General features: G+C 57.2%; 1 protein-coding gene across 4 annotated transcripts in view; it reads right to left on the reverse strand.

Annotated features, from left to right (window-relative positions):
* Window positions 1-26011, reverse strand: part of LINGO1 (leucine rich repeat and Ig domain containing 1) — a 191404-nt gene that overhangs the window by 146230 nt on the left and 19163 nt on the right. For 3 of the 4 annotated variants that reach the window (XR_004285634.1, XM_032342373.1, XM_032342371.1), the window contains exon 2: window positions 22421-22535. The exons of the other annotated variant lie outside the window; for it this stretch is intronic. The gene's annotated coding sequence lies outside the window, so the exon portion shown is untranslated. The remainder of the gene's footprint in view (window positions 1-22420; window positions 22536-26011) is intronic. 4 annotated transcript variants of the gene reach the window in all.

Here is a 26011-nt window from a genome sequence, read left to right on the forward strand (position 1 = left end):
CCATGTAAGACCTGCCTCTCCTTACATGCTCGCTCTGTGCTAGATGAGCAACACACATGCACTTAATTCTGAGACCCTGATTTTCCAAGTGGAGACACTGAGGCCTAGAGAGGTTTAGGGAATTACCCACAGTCACAGTGTGGGAAGAGGTGGGTCTAGGATCTGGGCTCCAATATGCCAGCCTGGAGTGCTTGGTTCTCAGGGGCTGCCTGAGATGCAGGTCCTCAGGACCATATGACTTGGCACCTGAGTCCTAGGAAGCAGATACAACCCCGGTGCTCTCAGCTGCAGTGGAGGACCCCATGGCACCTCTTCCCAGGCTTAGCCCCAGAGAGGCAGGCCCCAGAACCAATGCCTTCCTCCCAGGGAGAGAAACTACTGAGTGCTGGGTGAATCTTCATGACCGCCCAGAGGACTGGATCATTGCTGCACTTACAGATAGGAAAACTGAGGCTCTAGGAGGCTAAGGAACTCAGTCAGGTAATCCACTAGGAAAGAGATTCAGACCCAAGCCTGACTCCACACTATCAGGAGCCCTTCCCCGGGAATATCTTATCCTCCTCCACTTGGCTGGCCCTGGACTAGGACTGGACTAGGACTAGGACAGGTACTCCCGGCCCGGCCCAGAGGGAGCATCTAGACACCACCACCTTCTATCCCTGCCCAGACCAGTCAGACAGATGGGCCCCAAAGGAGTGGCCCCTGAAGTGAGGATGGCAACCCTTCCCTGACCTCAAGTCACCCAGAAAGCCAAATCCTCTCCCACCCCATCCCACTCCCAACAGATCACCTCTGCTTTGCCCACAGGTACCTGGGTGAGTGAGACGGGTCAGATAGAGGAAGAGGACACACAGAGGTGGGTTGACAGCATCACAGTCCTGAGAGGAGGAGTAAGCCCCCTTCTAGAGTTAGGGTTGAGCCAGGGGCTCAGAGGGTCCCTTCCAAATTCCTTAATGTTTGACCCTGGGCCTCCAAAAATCCGTGATGCTAAAATCTCATGCTTCTGGAAATTTTATATCAGCTACCAAAATCACACAACCTCCTACTTATGCCCCCCATCACCCAAACAGGAAGTGGGGTTTTTACCCACTTTTCTCCTAGGAAACAGAGATCTGCCCAAGCCCCAGTGATGACAGGCCAGCCAGGGTCTCACTCCGGTGCCCTAACTAGGGCTGCTGTGCACTGAGTCCATAGCCCGCATGTCCTCATGCTTCAGAGTGTCCCACGAATCTGTCCACAACAGATTCCTCTGACCCAGAAAACCCAGGGTCTGAGAGCCATTACTTTGCAGTAGGGATTCTCCATAGAGTGTCCCCCAGGGTAGGAAAAAAGCCCCCATCCTCGCCCTGCCTTCCAAGACCCTCCTTAATCTCCACAGACAAAGGCTCTCAGTTGCTCACTGAGACCCCCGAGGAGAAGCAAGGGAGGCTTGACCTCTGGGCCCGGGACTGGACTGAACCCAGAAACTACTGCCAGCCCATGGTCTGCTTGTCAATAAGGTGTGACTGGGCCCATTCCACAGATGCAATAACTCGGGAAGGAAGATTCCAGGCTTCACTCCACATCCTAGGTACAAGGTACCTGCTGCCATCTCAGCTCTGGCCCTGAGACACTGCGGGGGACTGGGCAGGCCGCCTGCCTCTTTGACCTTGAGTTTCTCTCTGTTCAGGGCATCCTCTATGTGGAGAGACAAACACTGGGGCCTACCTCAGGATTGGTGTGACCACAGATGCTTCAGGGCCAGGGCTGGCCTGGATCCACAAAACCGCCGGCCTTCCCTAACTTGTGCTGTCCCCAGCCCTGGGAGTGATGTGGCTGGACTCCCACATCCCCTGGGTCAGGCAGGAAGACACAGAGCTTGGTGTCAGCCCAGACTCAAATGTCACACACCAACCCCTAGAATTCTGAAGGGGTGGGGGACAAGTCTTTGAACTTCCCTTGACCTAGGTCTCCTCATCCATAAATGGAGGCCATAAGAGCTCCCCTAAAAGGAGGGGACGTGTGTGAGCAGGCAAAACATGAGGCCCAGGAGGGGGGCCTCTACCCAGGCCTCTCTATCCAGCCCACCTGCCCCCACAACCCCCACCCCGGGTCCTCCCACCCTGACACCTCAGCTTCTACTCTTGATGCCCCAAATCCACAGCCATGGGGCGGGGAGGAGTAGGGGGAGTGCACTATGTAGTTTAAAGTAAAGTGGGATTTGCCTCTCATTAAAATGAAGTTTGTCACCTCTATCATAAATTGCCCTTCTCGGCTGCAGAAAAAAGGTCCATTAACACTTTTTTTCCTGCTCCAAATGAGGCAAGAGTGGGTAGGTTTGAAAATCCCCGTGGGCAGTAAAAAAGCCAGAAAAGCCCTCTCCCCCACCACCTCCAGCTGCACCCCCAGAAGCCAAAAAATCATTGTAATTATCTGTCTGGGAGCAGGCTTGGGGAGAGTGCCTTAGCATGGTTCGTTAAGGCGCTAATTAGCAGGAACCGGCTTGGCTACGGGAGTTGGGGGACCCCGGGAGCGGGCTTCGGTCTCTCCCTCCCCTCCTACCATCCCCCAGCCTTCTGCAACCCAGCCTCACCTGGTTCTCAGGCATCTGTTCCCAGGACCCAGGTCCCCCCGGTGGCCCTCTCCCTTGAGGCCTTGGTCTCCACCTCTGAGCTATGGAGGCCAGCCTACGTGATGCCTAGGCCCCACGGAGCCGTGGAGACTCTATTCCTGGGAGGCTCTGTTTTAGACAGAACAGAGCACAGACAAAGCAGGCTGGTGGGAGCAAGAGTCTGCCTAGAGCTCCAAGTACATTCAATTCTGATATTGTAACAGCAAGGACCAACATTTAATATGCACCTACTATGTGCAGGGCTTGATTCAATAGACTCATTCCGTCTTGGCACCAGACCCCTCGAGGCCATCCCTCCCAAGATTTTTTTTTTTTTACTAAAGATTTTATTTATTGATTTGGCAGACAAAGAGTACAAGTAGGCAGAGAGAGAGGAGGAAGCAGGCTCCCTGTTGAACGGAGAGCCTGATGCAGGGCCTGATCCCAGGACTCTGGGATCATGACCCGAGTCAAAGGCAGGGGCTTAACCCACTGAGCCACCCAGGCACCCCCCTCCCAAGATTCTTAACAGATGAGGAGGCTAGTCTCAGCCAAGTTCGTGGTAGCTAAGGGGTGACATCTGCACAAAGGCAGCCAGACTGAGCCCCACTCCCACCAACCCACCCTGGAAGCCAAGGCACCCCAGCCCCTGACGCCAGCCCCATGCAGGAAGGAACAATGATTCCCCGGCTCTCAGCACCTTCTGACACAAGGGGCCCTAGGAGACAGGAACAATCATTACACGGTGATACACAGGAACAAAGGCACTCGCTAGGAGTCACACAGCCCAAGAGAATGAGGAGTTTAAGAATAGGGTTCTTGGGGCAACTGGGTGGCTCAGTGGGCTAAGCCTCTGCCTTCAGCTCAGGTCATGATCTTACGGTCTTGGGATCGAGCCCCGCATTGGGGTCCCTGCTTGGCGGGGAGCCTGCTTCCCCCTCTCTCTCTGCCTCCTCTCTGCCTACTTGTGATCCCTCTGTCTGTCAAATAAATAAATAATATCTTAAAAAAAAAAAATAGGGCTCTTGACCCCACTTCATAGCCCTGGAAATTCACTTGGGGCCAACCAGCCCCTCTCCAGAGGCCCTGCCCAGAGCAGAGCTCCTCAGTGTCCTCACCCTAAGGACCCCCCCAAGGAGCAGCTACTCTTCCTGTGCCCAGAAGCCCACCCCCTAGCCCCCACCTCCACCCCACTCCAGTTTCCTCAGGGGCCAAGCCCCACCCACCCTTCCTTAAATCTTGAGACCACCACTCAGGCTCCCTCCAGCCCCTAGTAAGCAACATCCTCCTGAATCCCACAGCTCCAAACGGGTCTCCAAGTCATGAGTTCCGGACGGGCCCAGAAAGCCTCCCAAGCTCTGACCACCAGAGCAGCAGATACACGACCCCACATGGGGAGCCCGCCCCAGCCTGCTGTCCTCCTCAGCAGCTCCCAAGGCAGGAGGCTCCCACTCTGATCCCTGCCCAGCCAGAGGGCCCTTTCTGGGGAGAACAGGCACAGGGAGCTAGAGGCCATGGTGGGGCAGTTGGGGGTGGTGAGTGTGTGCAGGGAGGGTGCCTTGATTTCCCAGAAAGTTCTCTCAGCTCCTCAAGTAAGCAGGAGAGTGTGGGCTCTCACTCCCATGAAACACAGAGCTGGAACGGGCTGCCCTCGCCACGCCTGACAGGTGGCCTCCCCTGCCCGATGCCCACTCAGTCCCCAGCCAAGCGCTCCAGCCCCCTGCCTGCCTCACTCAGGGCCACTGCCCCTCCAACACCCTGTAGGGTTTCACTTTTGAGTTTTTTTTAATTAGCAGAGGGGAGTGAGTAGAGGGATGGGTGACAGAGGTGAAGGGAATTAAGAGTAGGTTTACCATGATGAGCACTGAGTAACGAACAGAAGCGTGGAATGGCTGTGTTGCACAGCCACTGACACTAATATAACACAGTAGGTTAAGCACCTGCCAGGTTAGAGACCACTCACACGTACCAGGATGCCAGAGGTCACACGGCTCCAGCCCCCAGCACTCGGTGCACACACACAACACTCACAACACTCACAGACACATTCCCGGTGCCTGCCCCCCAAGCAGAGCCTGAGTGCCCACCACATGCACGGCCCAGCGGCTCCCCCAGCTCAGGCCAGTCATGTCAGTAATGAGGGCATCAGGCCAGTAGGTCATGGAGCCCATGGCTCTTCAGAGGCTGCAGATGAAAAGAAGCTTGCTGACCCCGGGCTGAGCCCCGACCTTGCTCACGGAGCTCATCGATCCACGCTCCTGGAGTTGTGGCCTCACCCTTCCCCCGGCTCCAACTGTCTATGGGGCCAAGTGGCCAAGAGGGTCTGGAGTCAGGGTCTAGTGTCAGGCCCTAAGGTTCCCCCTCAGCAGCTCCCAGGCCAGAGCCCCGGTGCTCCTGGTTCCTGCCGCAGAGAGGCCGAGAGCTTCAGCTGGAGTCACACAGCACATCAGGGCCGTGCTGGCACTGGAACACAGGTCATGAGCCACCTGTCCATCTGTAACTCTAACTGGAATCCCCCTCCCTGGACCTGGGGCTCAGGTGTGATGCAGATCATGAGTGGAGCAGAGCCACGGGCCCAATGCTCAGGTTATGGGCCTGCTTATTTCCGAGAACTCAGGATGGCAGGGCCTCAGGCCATGAAGGACAGGCCCAAACCTACCTGTCTCCATTTCTCCATTTTCTCCCCAGGAATTTCTTCCCCAGTCTCCTTGGCCATGCCCATCAAGCTCCTGCTTGCATACTTCTGATGACAGCAAGCTCACCACCACTCAAAGCAGCCTGTACATCTGTAACTCTAATCAGAATCCCCCTCCCTGGACTGAGCTCTGCTCTGGGGCAGCTGGTCCCCATTGCAGGCCAGGCTTTGGAGGGCAGGCTTCTGGCCCCTCAGAAATTTCTGGACAAGTGCTGCCCCCAAGCCTGTCATTTCCAGCTCGCAGATCCCAGTCCTCCCGGCCTTCCGCCTCCTGGTGTGTGTGCACCGAGTGTCCCTGGAGGGCTCCAGGCTGGACCACTGACTGGCTGGGTAGCTGAAGGCTAGCTCCTCCTACTCTCTGAAATGAGACCACTTGGATAAAGCCCTCACCCCCAGAGGCTCTGGCCGTGTGGCCCCATCACACTCAGCCAGGGACAGAGTGGCCCGTTCCAGGTATGTCTGAGCCGTCCTAGTCATCAACTCCTTCACACCGACTTCACCGCTCCTTGTGATAGAGCCTCCCCTACCTGGATCAAGGCTCTCCAGCACTCTCACTGATGTATTTGCCTCTCTAGGCCTAGAACATTTTGCAGGTGCGTCCCACGTGCCCATCACTAGAGTTAGGGAAGGCCTGTAACTTCATAATGTCTCCCTGACAGCTTGGCTTCTCTCTGAGGTTGGCCTCGGGCCAGAGGCTAGCGGCTGGAGAATCTCCTCCAGACCCTGGCCAGCAGCAGGCTCCCCACTGTCCCCCCAGATACCCGGTTCCAAGCCCCGATCCCTCGGCATTCCCACCATGCCTTCATTGTATCCCGCTGTCCCCGAGCCCCAGGCCTGGTGAGTTACAGCCCATCCATCCCTCCCAATGTCCCCGCCACTGCCACCATGGGCCCATATTACCGCGTGCACATCTGTCAGCCCTTGGCCGCCAACCGCCGCCACTGTTTCCAGGGAGACAGACTCGGTTTATGACATTATCAGAAAGTCCGGCCCCTCCCTCCTCCTCCCAACCCCTCCTACCGCCTCCCTTTATGAGGACAGAGATTTGGGCTGTAAATATCACCACATGTCTTCCCTGCAGACTCCAACGGGGCCTGAATGGATGCCGCCGCTGAGGCCGCGGAACCCCACACAGGGAGCCGCAGCTAGCTAATGGACGTGTGAAGTCTTCTCTGGCTGCCCTGGCCACGTCCCACCACACCCAGGGCCACCGGAGAGTCCCCAGCCCCCATTCGTCCATGCACCATGCCCTTGCTGCCCCACAAGCCCTAAGACAGAATCTGCTCCCAGTAGAAGTGGCCTGGGGGATGGGCACCTGCCCTGGGCTTTGATGGGAAAAAGGAAAGGGAGCTGACCCCAGCTGAGCCCCCAGCTTGGGGGCCCCAACATTACAGGCCCTTTCCATATCAGCCACCAAGCCCTCTCCCAACAGCCCTGCAGGCAGCTAGCATGAGGAAGAAAAAAACAGAGACTCTAAGGTCACATAGCTGGTCAGTCTGTGGGGGAGCAGGGATTCGAACCCAAAACCATGGACTGTCAAGCTCTTCCCCACAGTCCTGGCTTCCCCAGGCCTGAGGGTTAAAAACCGGACATGTTCCAAGTGTTTTCACATGTTTCTATGCACTAATGTCAGCCTCGGGGTGGCCCCCGGGGCCATCACCACTAATTAACCCAATTTACAGACAGAACACTGAGGCCCAGGCAAGGCCATGGGACCAGCTTGCGGGTGGGGGAGCCAGGATGCAAAGCCAGGCAGGCTGGCCTCAGAGCCCAGCTCATGAGGGCTCTGCTCGGAGCAGCCTTCTAGCCTGACCAGGGGAGGTCTGCCCACCACCCCAGGGGGTTCGGGCCCTTCCTCAGAGCCCGCCCTGCAGAGACATCCCCCCACTGAGATAACACTGGAGGCCAGAAGGCCCAGCCCGGCCATACTGCAGACGTTTCCTGATGCCTTCCCACGCCCCGCCCCCCACACTCCCCCAGGCTTCAGTCAGCTCCAAGGGCAGGGCAGGCAGGCCGTCAGTAGAGACAATCTGACTCCCAGCATCGCTATCCTCACAGTGGTTTCATGCACTCATGTGGGCCCTCTGACCCCACAGCCCACAAGCGGGCACACAACCCTCTCTCTCGGGGCCAGGACATGGTAGGAGGTGGAGGGCACCCCACCTGCGCACTCCCCAGGCGAGTGACCCCTGCACCGTCTCCCTAGGGCTGCTGTAACAATCACCACAGGCCGGTGACTTACAACACAGGGACTTAGCCTCCCCCAGTTCTGGAGCCCGATACTCGGAAACTGGTTTCCAGGGACCCAAACCATGGTATAGGCAGGGCTGGCTCCCTCTGGAGGCATTCGAGGAGAATCCGAGCCCTGCTTCTTCCAGGATCTGGTCGGTGACTGTCAGGACTCCTTGGCCTGTGGCCACATCACGCCAGTCTCTGCCACAGTGGTCACTCAGCCTTCTTGTCTCTGTAGTCAAGCTCCTTCTGCCTCCCATTCTAAGGACGCGAGGGGCGGCGGACCCCCCCCCACCCACCGGAGAATCTACCCATCCCAAGATCCTGAACGTCACCACGTCGACAGAGACTTTTGCCATACAAGGTAACTTGCCCAGGTTTGGGGGATTAAGACACAGATGTGTCTGGGAGGCATCCTTTAACCCACCACAGTCACCAACGAGCTACTGGACACCCACCCCAGACAATTCAGATGGACCTCGCCCTGCCATGATCACAGCTGAGTGCCTCGTTTTACCCCAAGCCTGATCCTGCTGGCTTCTCCTTTCAGGTAATGGAATCCCCATCTACCCAGCCCCCAAACCGTGGGGTCAGCACTTAGCTCCCCTCTTTCTCTCACCCCCACCACTGACCCACCACCAGCAAGTCTTGTTGGGTTTACCTTCAAAATCGATCCAGAATCTGAACACTTCTCGCCACCCCCACGGCCAGCACCGTGGTGCAAGCCCCCAGCCCTCACTCCCTATTCCTGCCGCAGCCTCCTCCTTGGGTACCTGCCTCCCACGATTTTCGAAACGCCGCAGCCAGAGGGACCCTGAGACACAAGTCACACACCCCACAGTGACTGCTGTGTCACTCAGAGCTAACACAAAAGTCCTTACAAAGGTTCTGCAAGTTCTGATCATGATTGCTTTCCAGTATCAGCTCCCACCCTCTCTCCCCTTCCCCTTCTTCTCCTGCCACCAGAGCCTCCTCCCTGTTCTGCACACAGGCCAGGCCGGCTCCCACCTGGGAGTACTTGTTCCCTCAGCCTTCAACACTCTCCCCATGTAGCCACAGGTCTCCTTTACCTCCTCCAGGTCTTTACCTAAAAGTCACCATTTCAGTAGGGTACCCCTACCCTGCACATCTCCTCTCCCCTCTTCCCTGACGTTCTTCTACTTGACATTATCACCAACACAACACATGCCTTGCTTACCCATCTTGTTGAATGTTAGCTCCATGACGACAAGCCTCCAGGGTCCAGTCTCCCACAACTAGTGGGTTCTCAATAAATAATCATCCATTCATTCACTCCACAGATAAGGACAGGACGGAGACACTGAGGAGGTACTGGGACCCCACGGTGAACGAGACACAGCCCCTGACAAGGCCCATCCAGGGTGTTAAGCACAGTGGCAGGGAAGCCCAGAGTGTCATGGGGGTTCAGAGTAAGGAGGGACCAACTAAGCCCAGGGGATTGGGGAAGGCTGTGCGTAGGAGGGCTCTGCAGGATAAGTAGGAGTTTACTGACTGGATGAGGAGAGAGTCTATACCTGGCAGAGGAACAGCACGTACAGAAACAGGGAACAAAATAATAAGACCAGAATAATAAGGGGCAGGAGTTGGAAATTCCCCCAAACTGTGGCCCCAGCCAGGGACGCTTGAGCTCGCCATGTCATCATGGAGCCCCTGGTATACCCAGGACAGTGCTCCAAGGGAGGCGACCTTGGGAGAAATCAAAGCTAGTGATTTGCAACAAATGCCAGAGCGTGCTGCTTCACTGTAGCCAGGGGACAGGAGAGCGGGGATGGCCCCCTGTGGACCAAATTAAGTCCCCCAAAATTTCTATGCTGAACCGCTAACCCCTCACTAAGACTAAAATTATTTGGAGTAAGGAAATAATCAAAGTTAGATAAGTCAAGTCCTACTGTGATAGGATTAGCATCCTATGAACACTAGACAGCAGAAAATCTCTTCATCCCTGTCTTTCTCTGTCATGTAAGCACACAAGAAAGCAGCCATCTGCAAGCCCGAAAGGGGGCTCCCCAGAATCTAACAGTGCTGGCGCCCTCATCTCAGACCTCCAGCCTCCAGAGCTGCGAGAAAATTACCATCTGTTGTTTAAGCCACCCAGTCTATAGAACCTTGTTAGAATAGCCAAGCAGGCTAAGGCAGTGGTGAAGTCAAGGGGAACTTCCTGGAGGAGACATGATTTGGGGTTGTCCTACGGCTCAGAGACAGGCCAGAGTCTGGCCAGCTAGAACTGTGGCCACACACCGGACCCCAGCCAAGGCTTATCCTTCACTAGACCTGAAAAGCCTCGGCAATTTCTTTGGAATTTAATTCCTCTGCTGAGGAGTACAGGGACAGGTGTGGGACTGAAGGAACTTTGCATCTTCCAACAGCCAGACTCTCCGAGATGGAGGTAGGAGGCTGGGCTTCTGTGGCTCCTGAGCCCAGGATCCCAGGTTCCCTTTCTGCCCCCTTGAAAGGTAACCCAGTCTGGCCCAATCCAGCCAGGAGTCAGCCTGCTAGGGCTTCCCCCTCCCCATGTTCTCACCCCTAAGGGGGCTGCCTGCAAATGGAGACTTGGGCTGGGCTCTGAATGACAGAAATGATTAGGATATACAGAGAGAGAGCAGGTCTATAAATAAATATACATTTTTATAAGACACGTTTAATTAAAGTGGATTAAAATTAATTTGCTTTAAGAAAATGAGAAGTGTCCTGGAGGATTTCAGAAGAAGGGCAGGAGTCCCTGAATCTAAAGCCTCCGTAGAAGGGCCTGGGAAGAGGGTGAGGGGGGCATCCCACTCCCCGAAAGTGGGCGGCGTCCTCAGAAGGAGGTGGATCACATTTACACGGCACTCTACACCACAGGTGGGTTCACTGGGGATGGCAGGTATGTTTAGACCCACTTTCCCAGGGGGATCTAAAGCCCAGAAAGAGCAGTGTTGTGCCCCGAGTTGCACAGCACGCCCATGGCAGGGCTCGGGAGGAAGCTACCCAGCTTTCTGCCAACCCTGAGCATTTCATTCATCTTCAGCACACCCAAAGTCCCTTACCCTCTGTGCCTCTGGCCTGAGCCGCTGCCCCCCAGGTGCCTTCTGTCGGCAGGGTGGGGCCTCTTACTCAGTGGCAATCTGGCTCCACCGGGAAGGCGGAGGGAAGAAGCCCGGGGGGTTGGGGACAGGAGGAAGAAAAGGAGAGGACCCGAAATCAACAAGCATCCCAGAATTTGAAGCAGTTTTTGGAGGAAAATGAGGCGCAGGTTCAGCTGTAGCAATTTGCTCCAGGGGAAAATTATGTTCCCATGCTCTATTATACAGAACAGAAGGAACATTTGGTGGGTTGAATACTTGTTAATTTATTTCTCTGTTTGTTAATGGGCCCGACACACGCGCATGCTCGTGGGCACACATGTGCGCATATGCGTGCGTGCGCGCGCGCACACACACACACACACACGCCATCAGCAGGAGATGGGCCCGAGGTTTCCTACCACCCCCTACCAAGCATCACGTCCAGAGGAAGGCCCTGTATGCGACTGAGGTGAGCTTCTCGCTTCCTCATCGAAAAAATGGACTTGGCAAGGAGATGATGACTCGACGTGTTAGAGCAAAGCCTTTGACCTTGGAAGTAGTGTGACGGGACGTGAGAAGCCGTTTTGAGAGCAGCTACAGACAAGCAGGTGTTCCAATACCAGCGGAGAGAGTGATGCTCCGCTGGGGGGCTCCTTGGCACCTTACACGAACCAAATCTAGATACCGACAGTGGTCATGCTTCCCCTGGGCCAGGATCCATCTCGGAAAATGGTGCCCTCACCAAGACTGTCACTCCGGCCAAACGGACAGCCCACCCCAGGGCCAACTCCATGTCTCCCACCCCCCGCCCCTGGCCATGACCCCAGTGCTCTCCTCCAGACTGGCCCTGGCCTCCACGCTGGGCTCCCTGCTTTCCCTGCCACAGACTCTAATCCATTCTCTCCCCACAGTGGCCAGATTTGAAAAGCACAGATCAGATCCTGTCACTCTCCTGCTTAGCGCTCTCCTGAGCTCTCCACTGCACTCTGAATAAAACCTGCTCCCGTAGGGCCTCTGAGCCCCCCTCTCCTTTACCCACTCCCACTTCCCCCCCTCCCTCCTTCCGCAACCTCCTGCCAAGCTGTCTTCCTCCTGGTTTCTGAACACACCCAGCTCCTTCCCACCACCCGGCCCTTGCCTAACGGTCCTGCCCACCTGGAATGCCATCTCTTCTCAGACTTGCGATCCCAGCTGCACTGACGCCTCTTCAGGTAGGCCCGCCTGGATGCCTCCTGCTCCAAAGCCACTCAGCCTACCCCAGCCAATTCCCCTCCCAATTCCATCGCAGTATGACGTGACCCACATTATTTGTGGCCTGGCTCACTGTCCCTCCCTCGAGAACCGACACCACCTGAGGTCAAAAGTGTATACCCTTCCAGGAGCTGCTTTCCAGGACTAGAGCAACACTTGGCATCCAGGACAGGGTTTCATACTCCTTTGGGAAGGGAGTGAGGGAGTGAATGGATAGTCAGGTCTAGGTCAGAGCGGCTGGTAAGAAGGGGCCAGGGCGCCCTGTGCCCAGGGTCTCCGGCGCCCCTCCTCTTCAGCTGAGGAGAGGGAGGGGTTGGAGACAAGCCCTGCAGAGCAGCACCCGTGATCCAGGACCCTTCCTCCAAACATTAGGAAGCAGTTACAGGGTGTGCGTCCTGAACCAGCCACTCTACACGACTTCCCCGTTGTCTCTCACCTGTCCCTCTGCTGCCTCACGGGCTAACACAGGACCCTCTTCCCCAGACTGTTGCATGGGGGAATGCGACCGTGCTCTCAGAAATGAGAGGCGAGGGTGAGGCTAACAAGAGCCCCCTCTCACAGGGGAGGAAGCTGGGAAAGACTGGGGGGTGGCCTGGGTGCCAGAACCCAACACAGCTCTGCATGATTCAGAGCCCATGCTCCGTTCTCTGTGCGGGCCACACCTGGGCTGGGAGTGGGAAATGGAACCCAGGAGGCCTTTCTCCACCACCAGCACCTTCGAGGAGGTGTTCAGAGTGTGAGCTGGCTCAGCCTCCCTTCCCCAAGTTCAGCACAAAGTGAGGAGGCAGCAGGGAGAGAGCCGGCTGGGGAGAACAGCGCAGCCCCAGCCCTTCCCATGCGGGAGGCAAGGGATCTAGGGAGGAAGCACTTACCCAAGCTGAGGGGTAAACTGAGACCAGTCCGTGTAGAGACTCCCAGAGTGATCTGAGGTGGAGGGGCAGGCAAGCCTGAGTCCTGGGAGGTGCAGGAGGCCGGAGAGGAAGGGCAGGACCACCTAGAGGAGGAGAAGGAACTACTATCTGGCGGGTACTGCCCCTTCCCACCTGGCCAAGGGCGCAGAGCTGGGGGAGAAAGCAGGGCTCCAAAGGTCCTGGTGTAGGTGCTCTAAGGACAGATCTGGGGCCTGCTCACTTCCACTCAACTGGCTGATGGGAGTGGAAGGTCATCACTGAAAGTCCAGAGGCCTGGAGGCAAGGCTGCCCTGGCAGAGACCCTGCTCAGGACCAGCTAATGAGTGATCGTGGCTGCCCGCGGCCAAGGTGCCTTCCGCTTACAGCCGGTGCACATTAAGAATTATTCCTCCTGCGAGCAAACAATTTGTTACAATCTCCATCGCACGCTTTTCCCGGCTGGGCGCCCTCCCATACATCCTGGATTAATCCCGGAAGTCACTCCATTCATTTAGGACATGCCTGAGTGTGCCTCCTCTTTTATTAGGGAAATTTTTCATTGTTTTGAAGCCCTCATAGGTTTTAATTTGGGGCTGAGATTTTAAAGCCTCCCTCAGGGACAGAGACTGGAGTAGGCTTGGGGCTGGAAGGCTCCCTCTGTCCACAGCAGGGGCCACCTGACTCTATCTGATAGAGAGGAGCGTGCTCATCTCTTCAGGAACCCAGGGACGCCAGACCCCAGTGTTGTGTGATACTGGGACATGCCCACAACTCTGAGCCTCCCCAAGAGAGACAAAACCAGGGTGTCCTTTTAACTGAGCTCACTCAGAAAAGTCTGTCATCACCTCTAAAACCACAGTGTGGGGCCACTGAAAAGGCACGAAGTCTGGAGTTCAGATTTGAAATGTGAACCGGGACGGGTGAGTCACTAGCCTCTCTGAGCCTAGTTTCCAGGGCCCTAGGCCGAGGCTAAGTGCCAGCCCCCTCTCTGGGCTGTTGTGTAAGCCCAAGTTCAGAGCAAGTCTGACTCAACCTGGCACACAGTGGGTGCTCAGTAAGGGGGAGCCCCCCAGCTCTCCCATCCTGCCAGAGACCCCTTCCACTTCTCCAGCTCTTAGTCTCTTGATCTTGAGTAGCCAAACTGCCTGGTTGCTTCACCCTGGCTCGGCACTGTCCTTGGACTGACCCCCACCTCCAGTCAGAGCTTCCCCACAGGCCTATCGGGGGCAGCTGCCACCAGGCCTCACCTCAGGCCTTCATCTCCCACCTGAGGGCCTGCAGCCCAGGGAGTCCTGTCTGTACAGGAACCCTAGGCTGAATCCCCACCCCTCCCCACAGGCTCCATGCCAAGCTCCTTGCTGGAATCTAGGCTGCGAGTTTGCTGTCCCCTTATGTGAGGAGAAAGCTGTCCCACTCCCAACTCCCCTACCCCCACCAGGGTTCCAGGACCAGGACCTCTCTGGGCTTTGACCTATACACCCACCAGTCCCCCACCCTCCCACTGCCTTTTAGGAACTCACAACCTACCCTGTGTTTGGTCTTTGCTCACACTATCCCCTACCAGGTGCTCCACCTGCTTCCCAAATCCTCTCAAACATTAAGGTCTGACCTTCCTCCAGGAAGCCCTCCCTGACTTCTCTCCAGCTCCCATCTCCCTTTCCTGAGGCTCAGAGCCTATCTCCTCAGGCACTCTAACTACATACACATTGTACCTAAAAGCAGGGACAGTGACACCTATTCACTTTGTGGCCACCAAGTCCAGGCAGAGCCCCCTGGGTTCTCAGGAAGAATGGGCTCATTAAATGATTCAGGGGGAAGGGCACAGAGGAGTCCCACAGATGAAGTACACAAGCGTGAGAAGGGTATTGTTCTGCCTGTTATGCAGAGGTTAAGAGAGATGAAGCACTTGTCCAAGAGGTGGGGCTGGGATGTCCACAGATCCACATTCCACATACATGGCCCCGTCAGCCGCCCTCCACTGCGTACAGGCCATCCTCCTCACCTCAGTTCCACTGTTCTGCTCCTGGTGCTACCCAGGAGGAAACGGAGGCCCAGAGAGGCGTGTCATGTGCTCAAGAACACACAGGTGGTCAGCGCGCCTGAGGTCTCCCCAGAGGCCCACCCTCTCCCCGGCTGCCAGGTGGCCCCCTCCCAGGCCCCAACCAGAGCAGCATACTCTCCCAATTACTGGCCCAGCCCCAGGGCTCCAGAGAGTGCCTGCATGGTCGGCTGGCCTTTCTGAGGGGCCCGGCTCTCACAGTGCTGGGTGTGTACACAGACAGCCTCACTGCGGTGGCTTCCAGAAAGTAGGACATTCTGCGGGAGGGGGTGGCCGGTGTGGGCTGAAAACACTTCCGCCACCCTCCACGCTGCCTGGACAGCGAAGCCATCCATGGCAGGTCTCTTCAAATGACCTTGGCAACTCCTAGGCCTAGACCCTCCAAGCTAGGGGTAAAGGCCTGACCCGCCCACTGAGGGGAGGGTTTTGGCCAATGTATTTCCCCCCTCCCCACCCCACCCAGCTCCTTTCTGCTCAGCGACCTGGAAGGCCTTGGTGGTCGGGGGAAAACAAGCCCCTTTGAGCAAGAACTGCTCTCCACGTCGAGGGGTCCCCTCACTTGACTGAGCCTCTGCTTCCCCATCTGTGAGTAGGGTTCGGACAGGAGCTGCCTCTAATATCCGAGGCACTCGGGGAAGCGAGGCTGCCTGTCTCCGGCATAATCTGAGGGTGCTCCCTTCCCAGGACACCTAGCAGATACTCAGCCCCTACCAGGCCAGCTGTGGCCTCCCAGGAATCTGGGGGTGCTGGGGTGGGAGGGCCAGGCCACAGGGCAGGTAGACACACCCCACCACACAGCAACAAAGCCATCCTAGGACATCACCAGAAGAGCCAGGGGCGGGGTAGCAGGGAACCTGCCATCTCACTAGCCCCACCATCTGGCTGCCACCCCACCTCCCCACCCCCCACCCCACCCCCTCCCGCACTAGGTCCAGGCCGCATCCACCGTTCCAGAGGCCCACCCCGCCTCCTCCCAGCTCCATGGGGCAGGAGGGCAAGAGCGCAGGGTCCCTTGAGGAAGACAGAGAGGTCCTTGCAAAGGGCGCTGGTGCATTCAGCTCAGCCTGGGGCCAGAGGGGCTTAAAGGCTGAGGGGGCTCATATGGAGACAATTCCCCCTCTTTGCCCTCCCCGCACCAACCCCCACCCCACAGAGCCACTGTTCCCAAGGCTGGGGTGTCTTCAGCATCCCCCCCCCCCCCGCCACCTTCTCGCTGGCAGCTCAGGCTCCACCCGCCTCTCCAAACCCAGCTCAAGCCCTTTTCTTACTCAGAAGAGCCTCTTGATTGAAAAGGCCTCCAAGGCATCTCACAAATAAGAATCCTTTAATTGGGAAGTTGTTCACTTCTCAAAGAGGAATTTTAATTTGGCTTCCCCACCATCTTCTCTGCCCGAAACCTGGGGACTAAACACAAAGGCTAACCAAACCAAGCACCTCAGCACCCCTTCCACGCCCGCAGAGCACCCTAGAGGCAGAGGTAGGAGTGGCAGCAGCCACCCCCCACCCCGCAAGGATCCCCAGAACCCTCCATCCATGACTGTCGAAAGGTCTCAAGCCTCCCCCTTTGGGTCCACCTGCCCCGCGTTCCTCTCAGCACCCCACACTCAGAACTCGGGGTGAGCAGGCTGGCAGGGCAACCCACAGGGCCCCAACTGCTGGGTTCCCACAGCCCAACACTCCCTGCATAACCGCTCATAACCCCCTCTACCACCCTCCATCACACTGGCCTGTAGCTGGTGACTTAGAATGGTGTTTACTGAGTATTTACTATGGGCCGGACCCTGCTCTAAGCCCTTACGTGCACCAGCCTACTTAATCCACACAAGGTGAATGCTGTTATTACTCCCGATTTGCCGATGAAAACACTAAGGCCCAGAAAGCTAAAGTGAACAGCCTGAACTCATACCTTTAGCAGGAGGCCTAGTTTGAACTGGATCCCAGGTAGGCTGACTCCAGAGGGGCCCATAACCTTCACCCCCACCCCCACCCCTGCTCACCCATGGCCTATGAGCTCCTTGAGGGCCTGAATCGTAACCCTCTCATCTCTTTATCCTTGGGAGAGCATAGGGCCTAGCAAAGAGCCACAGCTAATAAAACACCCACAGAGACAACAAATGAAAAGGAACAAAAGCAAAGCGCCTTCCTATTCATTCTCTCCCTAGCTAGAAGCACGGGGCAGGGGGCAGGCGGGGTGTGGGGGGGGAACAGGCAGGTAGACTGAGCTGCCCCCCAGAGAAAGCAATTGCCCCAGGTCACCCATAGGGGGGCGCAGAGGCCAAGGACTTCTTCCCAGCCTGACTCTGTGTACCTGCCTTCCATCTGGCGTGTACAAGGACTGGCTTGTTGGGGGCACACCCTGGGAACTACGTTCCTGGGTCCCTGTTAACACCCCGAGCTGAAGCAAACCTCCTCTAAGGAGTCCTGGTCTCAGTGCTGATGTAGAAATCCCTCTTGGGGATTGGAGCAGTCTTGACACTCCCCTTGCTTACCTCATGGCATGTTCACCACCACCAAAGCAGCCTGGTCCACCATGGTCATTGCTACGGAAATCCCAGGCCACCTGCGCGCTGTTATGAGTTGAATTGTGCACCCCCACTGCCCCCGCCGCCAATGGACATGTTGAACTTCTAAACCTCAGGGCCTCAGAGTGTGAGCTTATCGGGAAACTGGGTTACTGCAGGTGTAATTAATTAATTAGGGTGAGCTCATAGTCGAGGGGGGCACTTAATCTCATATAGCTTTATGCCCTTAGAAGAAAGTGAAATTTGGACAAGACCTAGAAGGAAGATGATATGGCTAGACAGAGGAAAAACAGCCATCTACAATCCACAGATGTCGTCCAGTCCTGTTGACACCATGTCTCTTGATTTCCAGCCTCCAGAGCTGGGAGACAGCACATTTCTGCGTAACCCCCCGATGTGTGGTGCTTTGTACACCAGACCCAGCAACTGCGACAGCCACACACCCGGGTTTTCATGCTGACTCAGGCCTGCAGCAGCCGTGCGGCTCTGGACGGGCCCCGCCTTCCCTAAACCCTGGCTTGTTCCCATCATCCTCACACAGCGCTGGGCACCCAGCAGGGCCCCCATGAGCCTGCAAGAATGGACGGGATCCCAGCATCCACCCTCCACTGGGCTGCAATAAGGAGGAAATGAGGAATGGGCCATGCTCTTGAAACACCCTGGTGCTGACTAGGTCAGCAGAGATGCCCAGAGGGCCAAGCGTGTGGCTGCAACCACGATCTGAACATAGTGGGAGCTGCTCCAGGCAGGCGGGTGTAGCTGGGGGTGAGTCCTCCCTCAGGCCACAGACCTCACCCGAGTCCCCACACTTTGCCAAGACCCCTTGCCCACCGCGAGTAGGAAAGCAGAGCTCCCGGGTGCCCAATACGGCCCCCGGCCCATTGGAGCCGATGGAGACCCACCCACGGAGGCTTCCAGGAAGCAGGTTCAGTTGAGTCCGCAATCCGCACAAGGAGGAGCTGGGTCCACAGCAGCGCTGCCTCCGGCGCCTGGGCTGGCCTGGAGAGAGCGAGGTCCCCATCCTGGCCAGAGTGGAAGGAGAGGTCAGAGGCCAAGCTCCCAGGGACCTCGGCACTCCCCTCAGCGTGAGTCTGGGCTGACCTGGCACAGTCCCAGCCAGCTGACCCTCAGAAGTGACGATGGGGCTCGTCAACCATCCAGATTCCTGGGTTCCCCTGATGACTCTGGATCAGAGGTCCTGATGGGCCCCTGATGCAGAGCCAGGCTTGGGCCCCCGGCCCAGAGAGCTCCAGGGCTTGCGCCCAATTCCATTGGCAAGAGCTTGGATAATGGGGCAGGGGACTGAGGCAGGAGATGGGAACAGGGCAAGATAAAGACAAGGTGAGGATAATAACAGCAAATGATGGGGTAGCACCCTAAAGAAAATGTACAGCCATTCAAAGGGGCCAAAGTGTACCCACTTTGAGGGGGGGAGGCATTCTGGAAGAGGTGGGATTTGGCTGGTGGAGAGAAAAGCTTCCCGGAGAGAGGTCATGCAAGGTGAGACCGAGCCTGCTGTGGTGGCGGTGGGGAACAAGAGTCCCCTGCGGGAAAGAAGGACAGGAAAGGCCCTGAATGCCCAGGAGGAGGAATCTGGAGCTCCACCTGAGACAGCAAGGAGCCCTGCAGGCATGTTGTGGAGGAGCCTGGCATGAAGGCAGGCCTGCAGTGACCACCAGGTGGACTCAGGGGTGGCTGGGCTGCTCCAGACTCCCCGGCTGAGGTTCCCCTTGCGGGGACAGAGTGAGAAGCTTGGGCCCAGCATCAGCACGCTGCTCCCTGCCCACAGCAGCCCTGAAGGATGTTACAAAATGGCGGTGCCAACCGTGAGGCCACTGGGGAGGAGCAGCTGGGAAGGTCGCTGGCGGCATTCCCTCTAGGCTGGTCATTCCAGAGGGCTCATCCGTCGCAAGGCTGGAGTAACAGGCACCCCCAAGGGCTGGAACCCCCCCATGGGCTGAGACCTGGTGCAGCCCCAGAAGCTTTAAAACACCCCATCCCGGTGCCCCCCCCCACTCCCTCCAGCACTCGCCCAGCCCCAGCCCCTGCCTCCGCTGCAGCCTCAGAGACCAGAGGCCTGCCCAGACCCGCCCAGACCCGCCCAGCTCCCCAGCCCGGAGGATGCTGGCTTCTCCAGGGCACCACCTCCAGGCAGCCCTCTTCCAACTATTGGCTCTTCCAACTATTCCTCAGCTCGCCCCCCTATCAGTCAGAGGCTGCTCCACCCACCCTGTTCTCCGGCTCTGATCTCCCCTGGCCCGAAGCCCATCCTCAGGCTGTCACAGCCAGCCACACTTCCCCGCTGAGGCCTGGCCTGCCATCTCTCTCCTGATGGAGGCTGGGACCTCCTAACCACCAACCAGCCTCTACTCTCCCCCCCACAACCCCCATAGCCTTGTCCCCATGAGCCAGTGAGCCGTAGCCCCTGAGCCACAAATCACCTCCATCCATCCTAACTCGAGGCCCTGCACAGTCCTATTTCTTGGCCCCTCTTCCCCACCAGCTGCTCCCAGCTCAAGGCTTGTCCCCTCCCCTCGGGTCTCTCCGCTGCAAGGGCACCTCACCTGAGATGCCTTTTCCTGACCAGCCTGCAGAGAATGGCTTCCCCTGCCCGTCCACTCCCCTTTCCCGCCTTATTTTTCTCCATGGCACTTATTACTCCCTAAGGTTATACGATGAATTTACTTAATCTGGTTTTTGGGTTTTTTTGTTTTGTTTTGTTTTGTTTTTGTCTAGTCTGGAGTACTGAGGATGGGCCCAGAGCTCAGAAAAGCCTCCTGAAAGTGACACCACACACCCAGTCTCCATCCCTGGCTCTCCACTTCCCGCCAAGGGGATGAAGGAAGGCTCTGATTCAGGAGTTGGTAAATGCCCAGAGCCTCTGTGCATCCTTGCTTCAAGGTGGAGACACCAGCGGGGCTCGCCAGACAGAGAGGCTTGATTTTAATGTCCCGGAGCCCACCAGTGAGCGAGAAGTCAAGAGCTGCAGCCCCTGGACCCCTAAGCCTTGCCTGTCCTTCCCCCGCCCTGCCATCCTGCCCCCTCCCCTCCAACCGCAGGAGCACCAGCGGACTGGGCAGGGGAGCTGGCACAGGAGGGAAGGAGGGAGCAAGGCAAACCCTGGCTTCCTCCAGCTGTTCAGAGCTTCGCTGGGTCAGGTCTCAGCACCCCCTGCCCCGGCACCCCTCAGAGGCCCCCTGGGACTATCCCTGCACCCACCTAGGTAAGGCACCCGCCTAACCCTCCAAAGCCCCCTGCTTCTACACCTTTGCTCCGCCTGGGCCTTCCCCCTCCCCCAAACCATCAGAACCCCACATACGTCTTCCCGCTCGAGCAGGTCCTATTTGTAATGACACACGGTTGGAAGCCATCAAAATATGTAACAGAGAATTGTTACCCATGCTGCTGTACACACAGGCTGGAACATTATGCTGCCATTAAAAATCACATTACAGAAGAGTACTTCATGATGGGAAAACTATCTTGGTATAGTATGAAGAACAAAAGGCGGGTTAGAACACAGTAAGTACAGTCTGATCCCAATTATGTCACAAATACATATTTGGTAAAAGACTGACAGGCAAAACACCCAAATGCTCGTGTTTTCTATAGAGAATGTGTGCTGTTTTTTTGGGGGGGGGGGCGGGGTTAATAATCAGAAACATAGAGCATTTTAAAAGAATCCGTTAGCCTTCATGGTTCAGCCCAAGCATCCATTCCAGACCCAGTGAGGGAGCAGCCTATGCCCAGCATTAGTTCCCTAGTCTATCTCTGTCTGCTGAGCTTCCTGCTGCCTGGGGCTGTCCCCCTGGGCAGCGGGGAGGACACTGTGGCCCCTGACAAGGTTGGGGGCAGGGCCCAGCCTCCCTGCCTCCCTGATGCCCCTGCACATAGCCCTCCCATCGCCCTTGGCGGCCTTGAAAATAACCCTGAACACATCCCCTCTCCCTGTCTCCCAGCAGCAATTACAGGTTAAACCAGAGGGGCTAATTAGCGCTCGATCCACTCAGAACTGACTGATTAGCAGGAATATTTCGATAGAGAAAACTGGACTTCAAAGTGAGGCTTAGAGTTCGGAAGGAAATCCAGCCTTGGCATCCTGCCACACCCACCAGCTTCCTGGGTGGGAGGTGGGCGTTGGCTAAGCCTCGGCCACACCTTCCCGTCACCTAATCCTTCAGGAAAAGTGGTTCAAGGCCCATGGCCCTGCTGAGCCTCTGGGTTTTCTCCCTCTGAAAATAGGGATAACATTCCAGTCTACCCTGCTGCCCCCAGCCATCCCCTAGCATTCCTTCTCTTTAGTAAAATCTCTCTGCAGCCTTCTGGTGGATCCCAGAAGCCTGTCAAGAACAGCAGATTGGCCCAGATAAAGAGTAGAAGTCACTTATCCAAGGTCATAAGCAAGCCAGGAGTCAAGTCAGGCAGCACCCCAGGTCCCCTTCCTTCCCCATCTACCATTTCTTCAGGACTCGCCTCACATGGGATGCACTGGGAGGGCCTTGTCACCTTCCACATTCTGAATATCCTGTTCCTCGTGATTCGGTCCAAGCCAGCCACTCTACTCACGCAGAGACAAGGTCACCTGGCTGCCAGTACTTGTCACATGCACACACCTGAGCCCGAGCATCCTCCTGCCCTGAAGGCATCTGGATCTGTGCACTGACTCTGGCTGAGAGCTCCGGTAAACTCCACAGGCTAGGGTCTGTGCCAGTGTCACTTGACAGTTTCTTGAGCCCTGACCTGCTCAATCCACACGTTCCCACTCCCTCCTGAAGTCACGCACACATCTGGTCAACAATGTGACCGAACCAAGGCCAGATCCCCTCGGCTCGCTATCGGTGACCTCCCATACCACATGAGGACCTGTCAGCCAGCGTGTCCATGAAACCATGTTTTCAGAACACCCCAGGCTTGGGATCTCAAGGGCCAACAGAAGGGGGCACTGCCACATCAAACCGCCCGGACTTGGCTTCACATAGGGCAGGAGAGAGGGGGGCACCCCCAGAAAGACTGCTCTTCCTTGGCTTCCCTGCAGCCTCTCCCTTGGGGACCCCACACCTTCCTCCATGGCTGCTGCCACCCCCACTCTGCCCTGCGCCCCACAGTGGCGTCTTACCTCAGGTCAGGCGGGCGTTTGGGAAATGCAAGTGGGCTGGGGTCAGCCTGGGATTGGCTCAGTTGCCCTCTTTGCCTGTAGGCAGCGGAGCCTCACAGCCTGTGGACACAGGAGGCTGTGGGAGAAAGAGATGATCTGTCAGCCAGAGCCAGGCCACAGGGGGCGCAATTCTAGGGAGTGGGGCGGGGGGAGGGGGCCCAGGCACACAAATAGGTCTGATTGCACCTGGATGTGCAATAAACACACATCACATACACACATACACACACACACTCTCTCTCTCTCTCTCACATGCCACCAGCTGGGGCAGGTGAGGCCCTTGGGAAGGGTGGGGTTTCTGGCCCCAAGTTGGGGGTGGGGTTCTGAATACGATTCCCCACCCACTGGCTCTATGACCTTGGGACAATCAGATCTCTGAGCCTCACTTCCCTTCTCTGTAAAATGAGGATACCGGTGTTCTTGCCTGGTCCGCTGGGAAGATAAACAGAGAGAAGGGGTCCCCTGCCTGGCGCTCAGTGGTATCCAGCCAGCACCTGGCCCAGGAGGCAGGCCTAGAGAGGGGTGCAGGCAGAGCCCCCTGGGGGGGTCTCTCTTGGAGACTGAGCTTCCTGATTCCAAGGGACCCACCCACCCACCCTTTCCTTCCCCACCTCTCCTGATTTATTACTTCACCATATAGTCTCCAAGGGCAATTTCCATGAGTGGGGAGTGGTCCTGAGGGGCTCCGTCTCCTTGGCAAGGCCCCCAGACACAGGCCTCAGGCTGGAAGTTCAAGAAGGCAGCTCTCGAGCATGCCAGCTATGCGGCCTGGGCCAAGCTCCCTCCTGCGCCCTGGTTTCCTCCACCTCTCAGATGAAGGCCCGAGCCCCTGCCAGAGCCATTGCCAAGAGGTGCCCATCTGATCAGTGCTTCTCAAAGTGTGTGCAGGCCCAAGGGGAGTCTACGTGGTACACAGACAAATGTTTTTATTTTCACAGATATGTGTTTATTCTTCCGTGTATCAAAAATAACAATAATATTAGCAATACATCACAGCAGTGACTTCACGGATGTGTGGCTTGGGGAGCGCTGAGAAACCCACTTTCAAATATGAGTCAACACAAAGGCAAGGACTAGGAAAACATGAGTACAAGTGGCCTCCAGTGGGGGCTCAAGCCCGAGACGATGGGAAGGAGAGGCGGAAAGCGGGCCTCTCACCTGGCCTGGTTTCCAGCTGCCCTCCCCAAGGGTCAGCAGCAACCTGCCTTCCTGGAGGGTCAGGCTGACGCCTCATTCCCCTCTTGGTTCCCCACGTGACACCGTCCAGCACAGGCCTAGGTCCGTAGGAGGACTCACGAGGCCTTCCAGATGGGATGAATGGAAGGAAGCTTGGGTTGATGGGGTGCAAAGATGGCTGCCATCATGTAGGCAGAAGATGGCCTCTTGAAAGAGGCAGCAAAGGCCTCTGGGTCCCTCCGAAGATCAATATTCTGTCAAGTCCAAGATGTGAATGGTGGAATTTCTCACTTACATAGAAGGTTAAGATGGAGGGACTCTTGGGAGGCCAGCGTCTTCTTGTTTCGTAGGCTGCCAACCTCTCAAACAATGAGGCAGGGAAATGGGCACTGAGCAAGTTTCTGGGCCCACTATGGCTATGGGCAGGGTAGATCCCATAACATAGGACTAGCTTAGCCCCACAGTTAGCCAGCCCCAAACTCCACCCCGGGCTGCCAGCAAGCCCCAGCCCTGCCTTCCAAAGGCGGCTGTTCCTAAAGGACAAGATAGGACATAGGGGTGCCAGCCTGGGACAGACTGGTAACCAGAGCCTGGCCATTCCCTCAGGCCTGAGTCCTCCAAGCCAGCCCTAGCCAGGCAGGGGTGCCCCCGGTGGCTGCCCAAGCTGGCTCCAGGTAGACTGGCACAAGCCAGCCAGGCCCAAGCCAACCCAGGCAACCCTGCTCCTGGCAGGCCTCCAGACCACCTGGCTGGCGGCCCCGAGCCCAGTTCCCCCTGAGCCTGGCAGGGCAAGCCATTTCCACAGTGCCACCCCAAGCCCCCAGCTGCCATGTTCCAAGATAATGAATGGGCCTCCGGCTTCCTTCTCCCCAAACCTTCCTGAAGCTCCCACTCTCCTCAGCGGCATCACAAGGAGTTGCTATGGCAATGGGACCACAGGCAGAGCATGACAATGATTTGGGGCAGGGAGACGCAGTGGGAGCCAGGAGCTCCCCTGGACCCGGGCTGGCTTGTGTGCAGAGTTCCACAAGGGACAAGAGATCCTGGCTGCCGGCCTCACAGCCAAGGAGGGGAAGGAGACCACCACAGAGCGGGGGGGCTTCCCCCCTGCCTTCCCGGCTCCCTGCCCGTTCAGGGGAGCCCAGGGAGCTGCAGGAACCAGAGGTCTGTGTGTTCAACAGGACTGCGACGTGCCCTGGGGACATGAGAACTCCACAGAAAGCCCCACTCCAGGGTGCTGCCAAAGGGGTTCAGTTCTGTGGAGCGGCGCCCGGCAGGTGCTGAGCAAACACCACCATCGAAGAGGAGGATCCTGGGATGAGGGGGCGCAGGGGATGGGGAGAGAGACTGAGAGACATAGGCCTGTGCCTGCTCTGGTCAACACAGTCTCAGGACCACAGAGCTTGAGGGACCCACGCCCACCAAGCCGATGCGCAGACTGAGGGTCAGGGTCACCCAGCCTGTCAGCAGGAAAGTCAAGCCCAGAACCCATGTCTCTTCTTCCCCAGACCTGAACCCTTTACCCAACTCCCCCAGCTTCCCATCCATGAATCCCTCCATCTATCCGTCCATTCATTCATTCACTCATTCATTCATTCTAGTCTTGGTAAGGGCCTGTTTTGTGTTGGTGATTGGGATAAAGAGACATAAAGGACACCACTGCTACCTGCCAGGACCTCAGAGAGGAGACAGGCCATCATGGACAGAAGGAAGGTGCTGGGACAGAAGTCTAGAGGGACGTGGGGGAGCCCAGGGAAGGTCCCCTCAGTGCCCCACTTCTGGGCCATGCTTCAAAAAGCCTCCGGGTCTCCCTGACTCGTCTCCCAGCTGCTCCTTCAGCCCAGAGCCTCCCGACGGCCCCATACAGAGCTCTCCAGGGCGAGGCAACACTGAGCCCACCTGGGGCCCTCAACACCCAGAGGTGTTCCCCATGAGCACCCCCAGTCCCTTGGAATAAGGACTCATGAGGATAGTGCCTTGCTACACAGAAGGAGATCCCAGAATACCATGCCTGCCTGCCTTCCCCCTCTGCCTCCCCCAGGCTCAGCAGCTTCCTACCTTGTTCCCGCCTTCCCTGGCACTTCCCTCGAGCCAGGCCTTTGCACTAGGCCTGGGGCCCTGCCCTGAGCAGAGAACAAGTGAGCCCTAGCCATCGGTCACTGCCTTTGTGGAGCTCAGCAACAGGAAAGTTCCCTCCCGTGGTGTTTGGTTTTTTGGTGGGAGAGGCTCGGACTGAAAGAGCAGGAGGGAACACCTTCCAGAGCTGTATCCTACGCAGGCCACGCCTCTCAGCAGCTGGTACAGACCCCCAGGACCTATTCTAGCCAAGTGGAAACCGAGATCCCAAGAGGTGAACCCAGGTCGCGCAGCGCTGAG

The sequence above is a fragment of the Mustela erminea genome, chromosome 5 (assembly GCF_009829155.1).
Source record: "Mustela erminea isolate mMusErm1 chromosome 5, mMusErm1.Pri, whole genome shotgun sequence".
In the NCBI taxonomy this organism is placed as follows: Eukaryota; Metazoa; Chordata; class Mammalia; order Carnivora; family Mustelidae; genus Mustela; species Mustela erminea.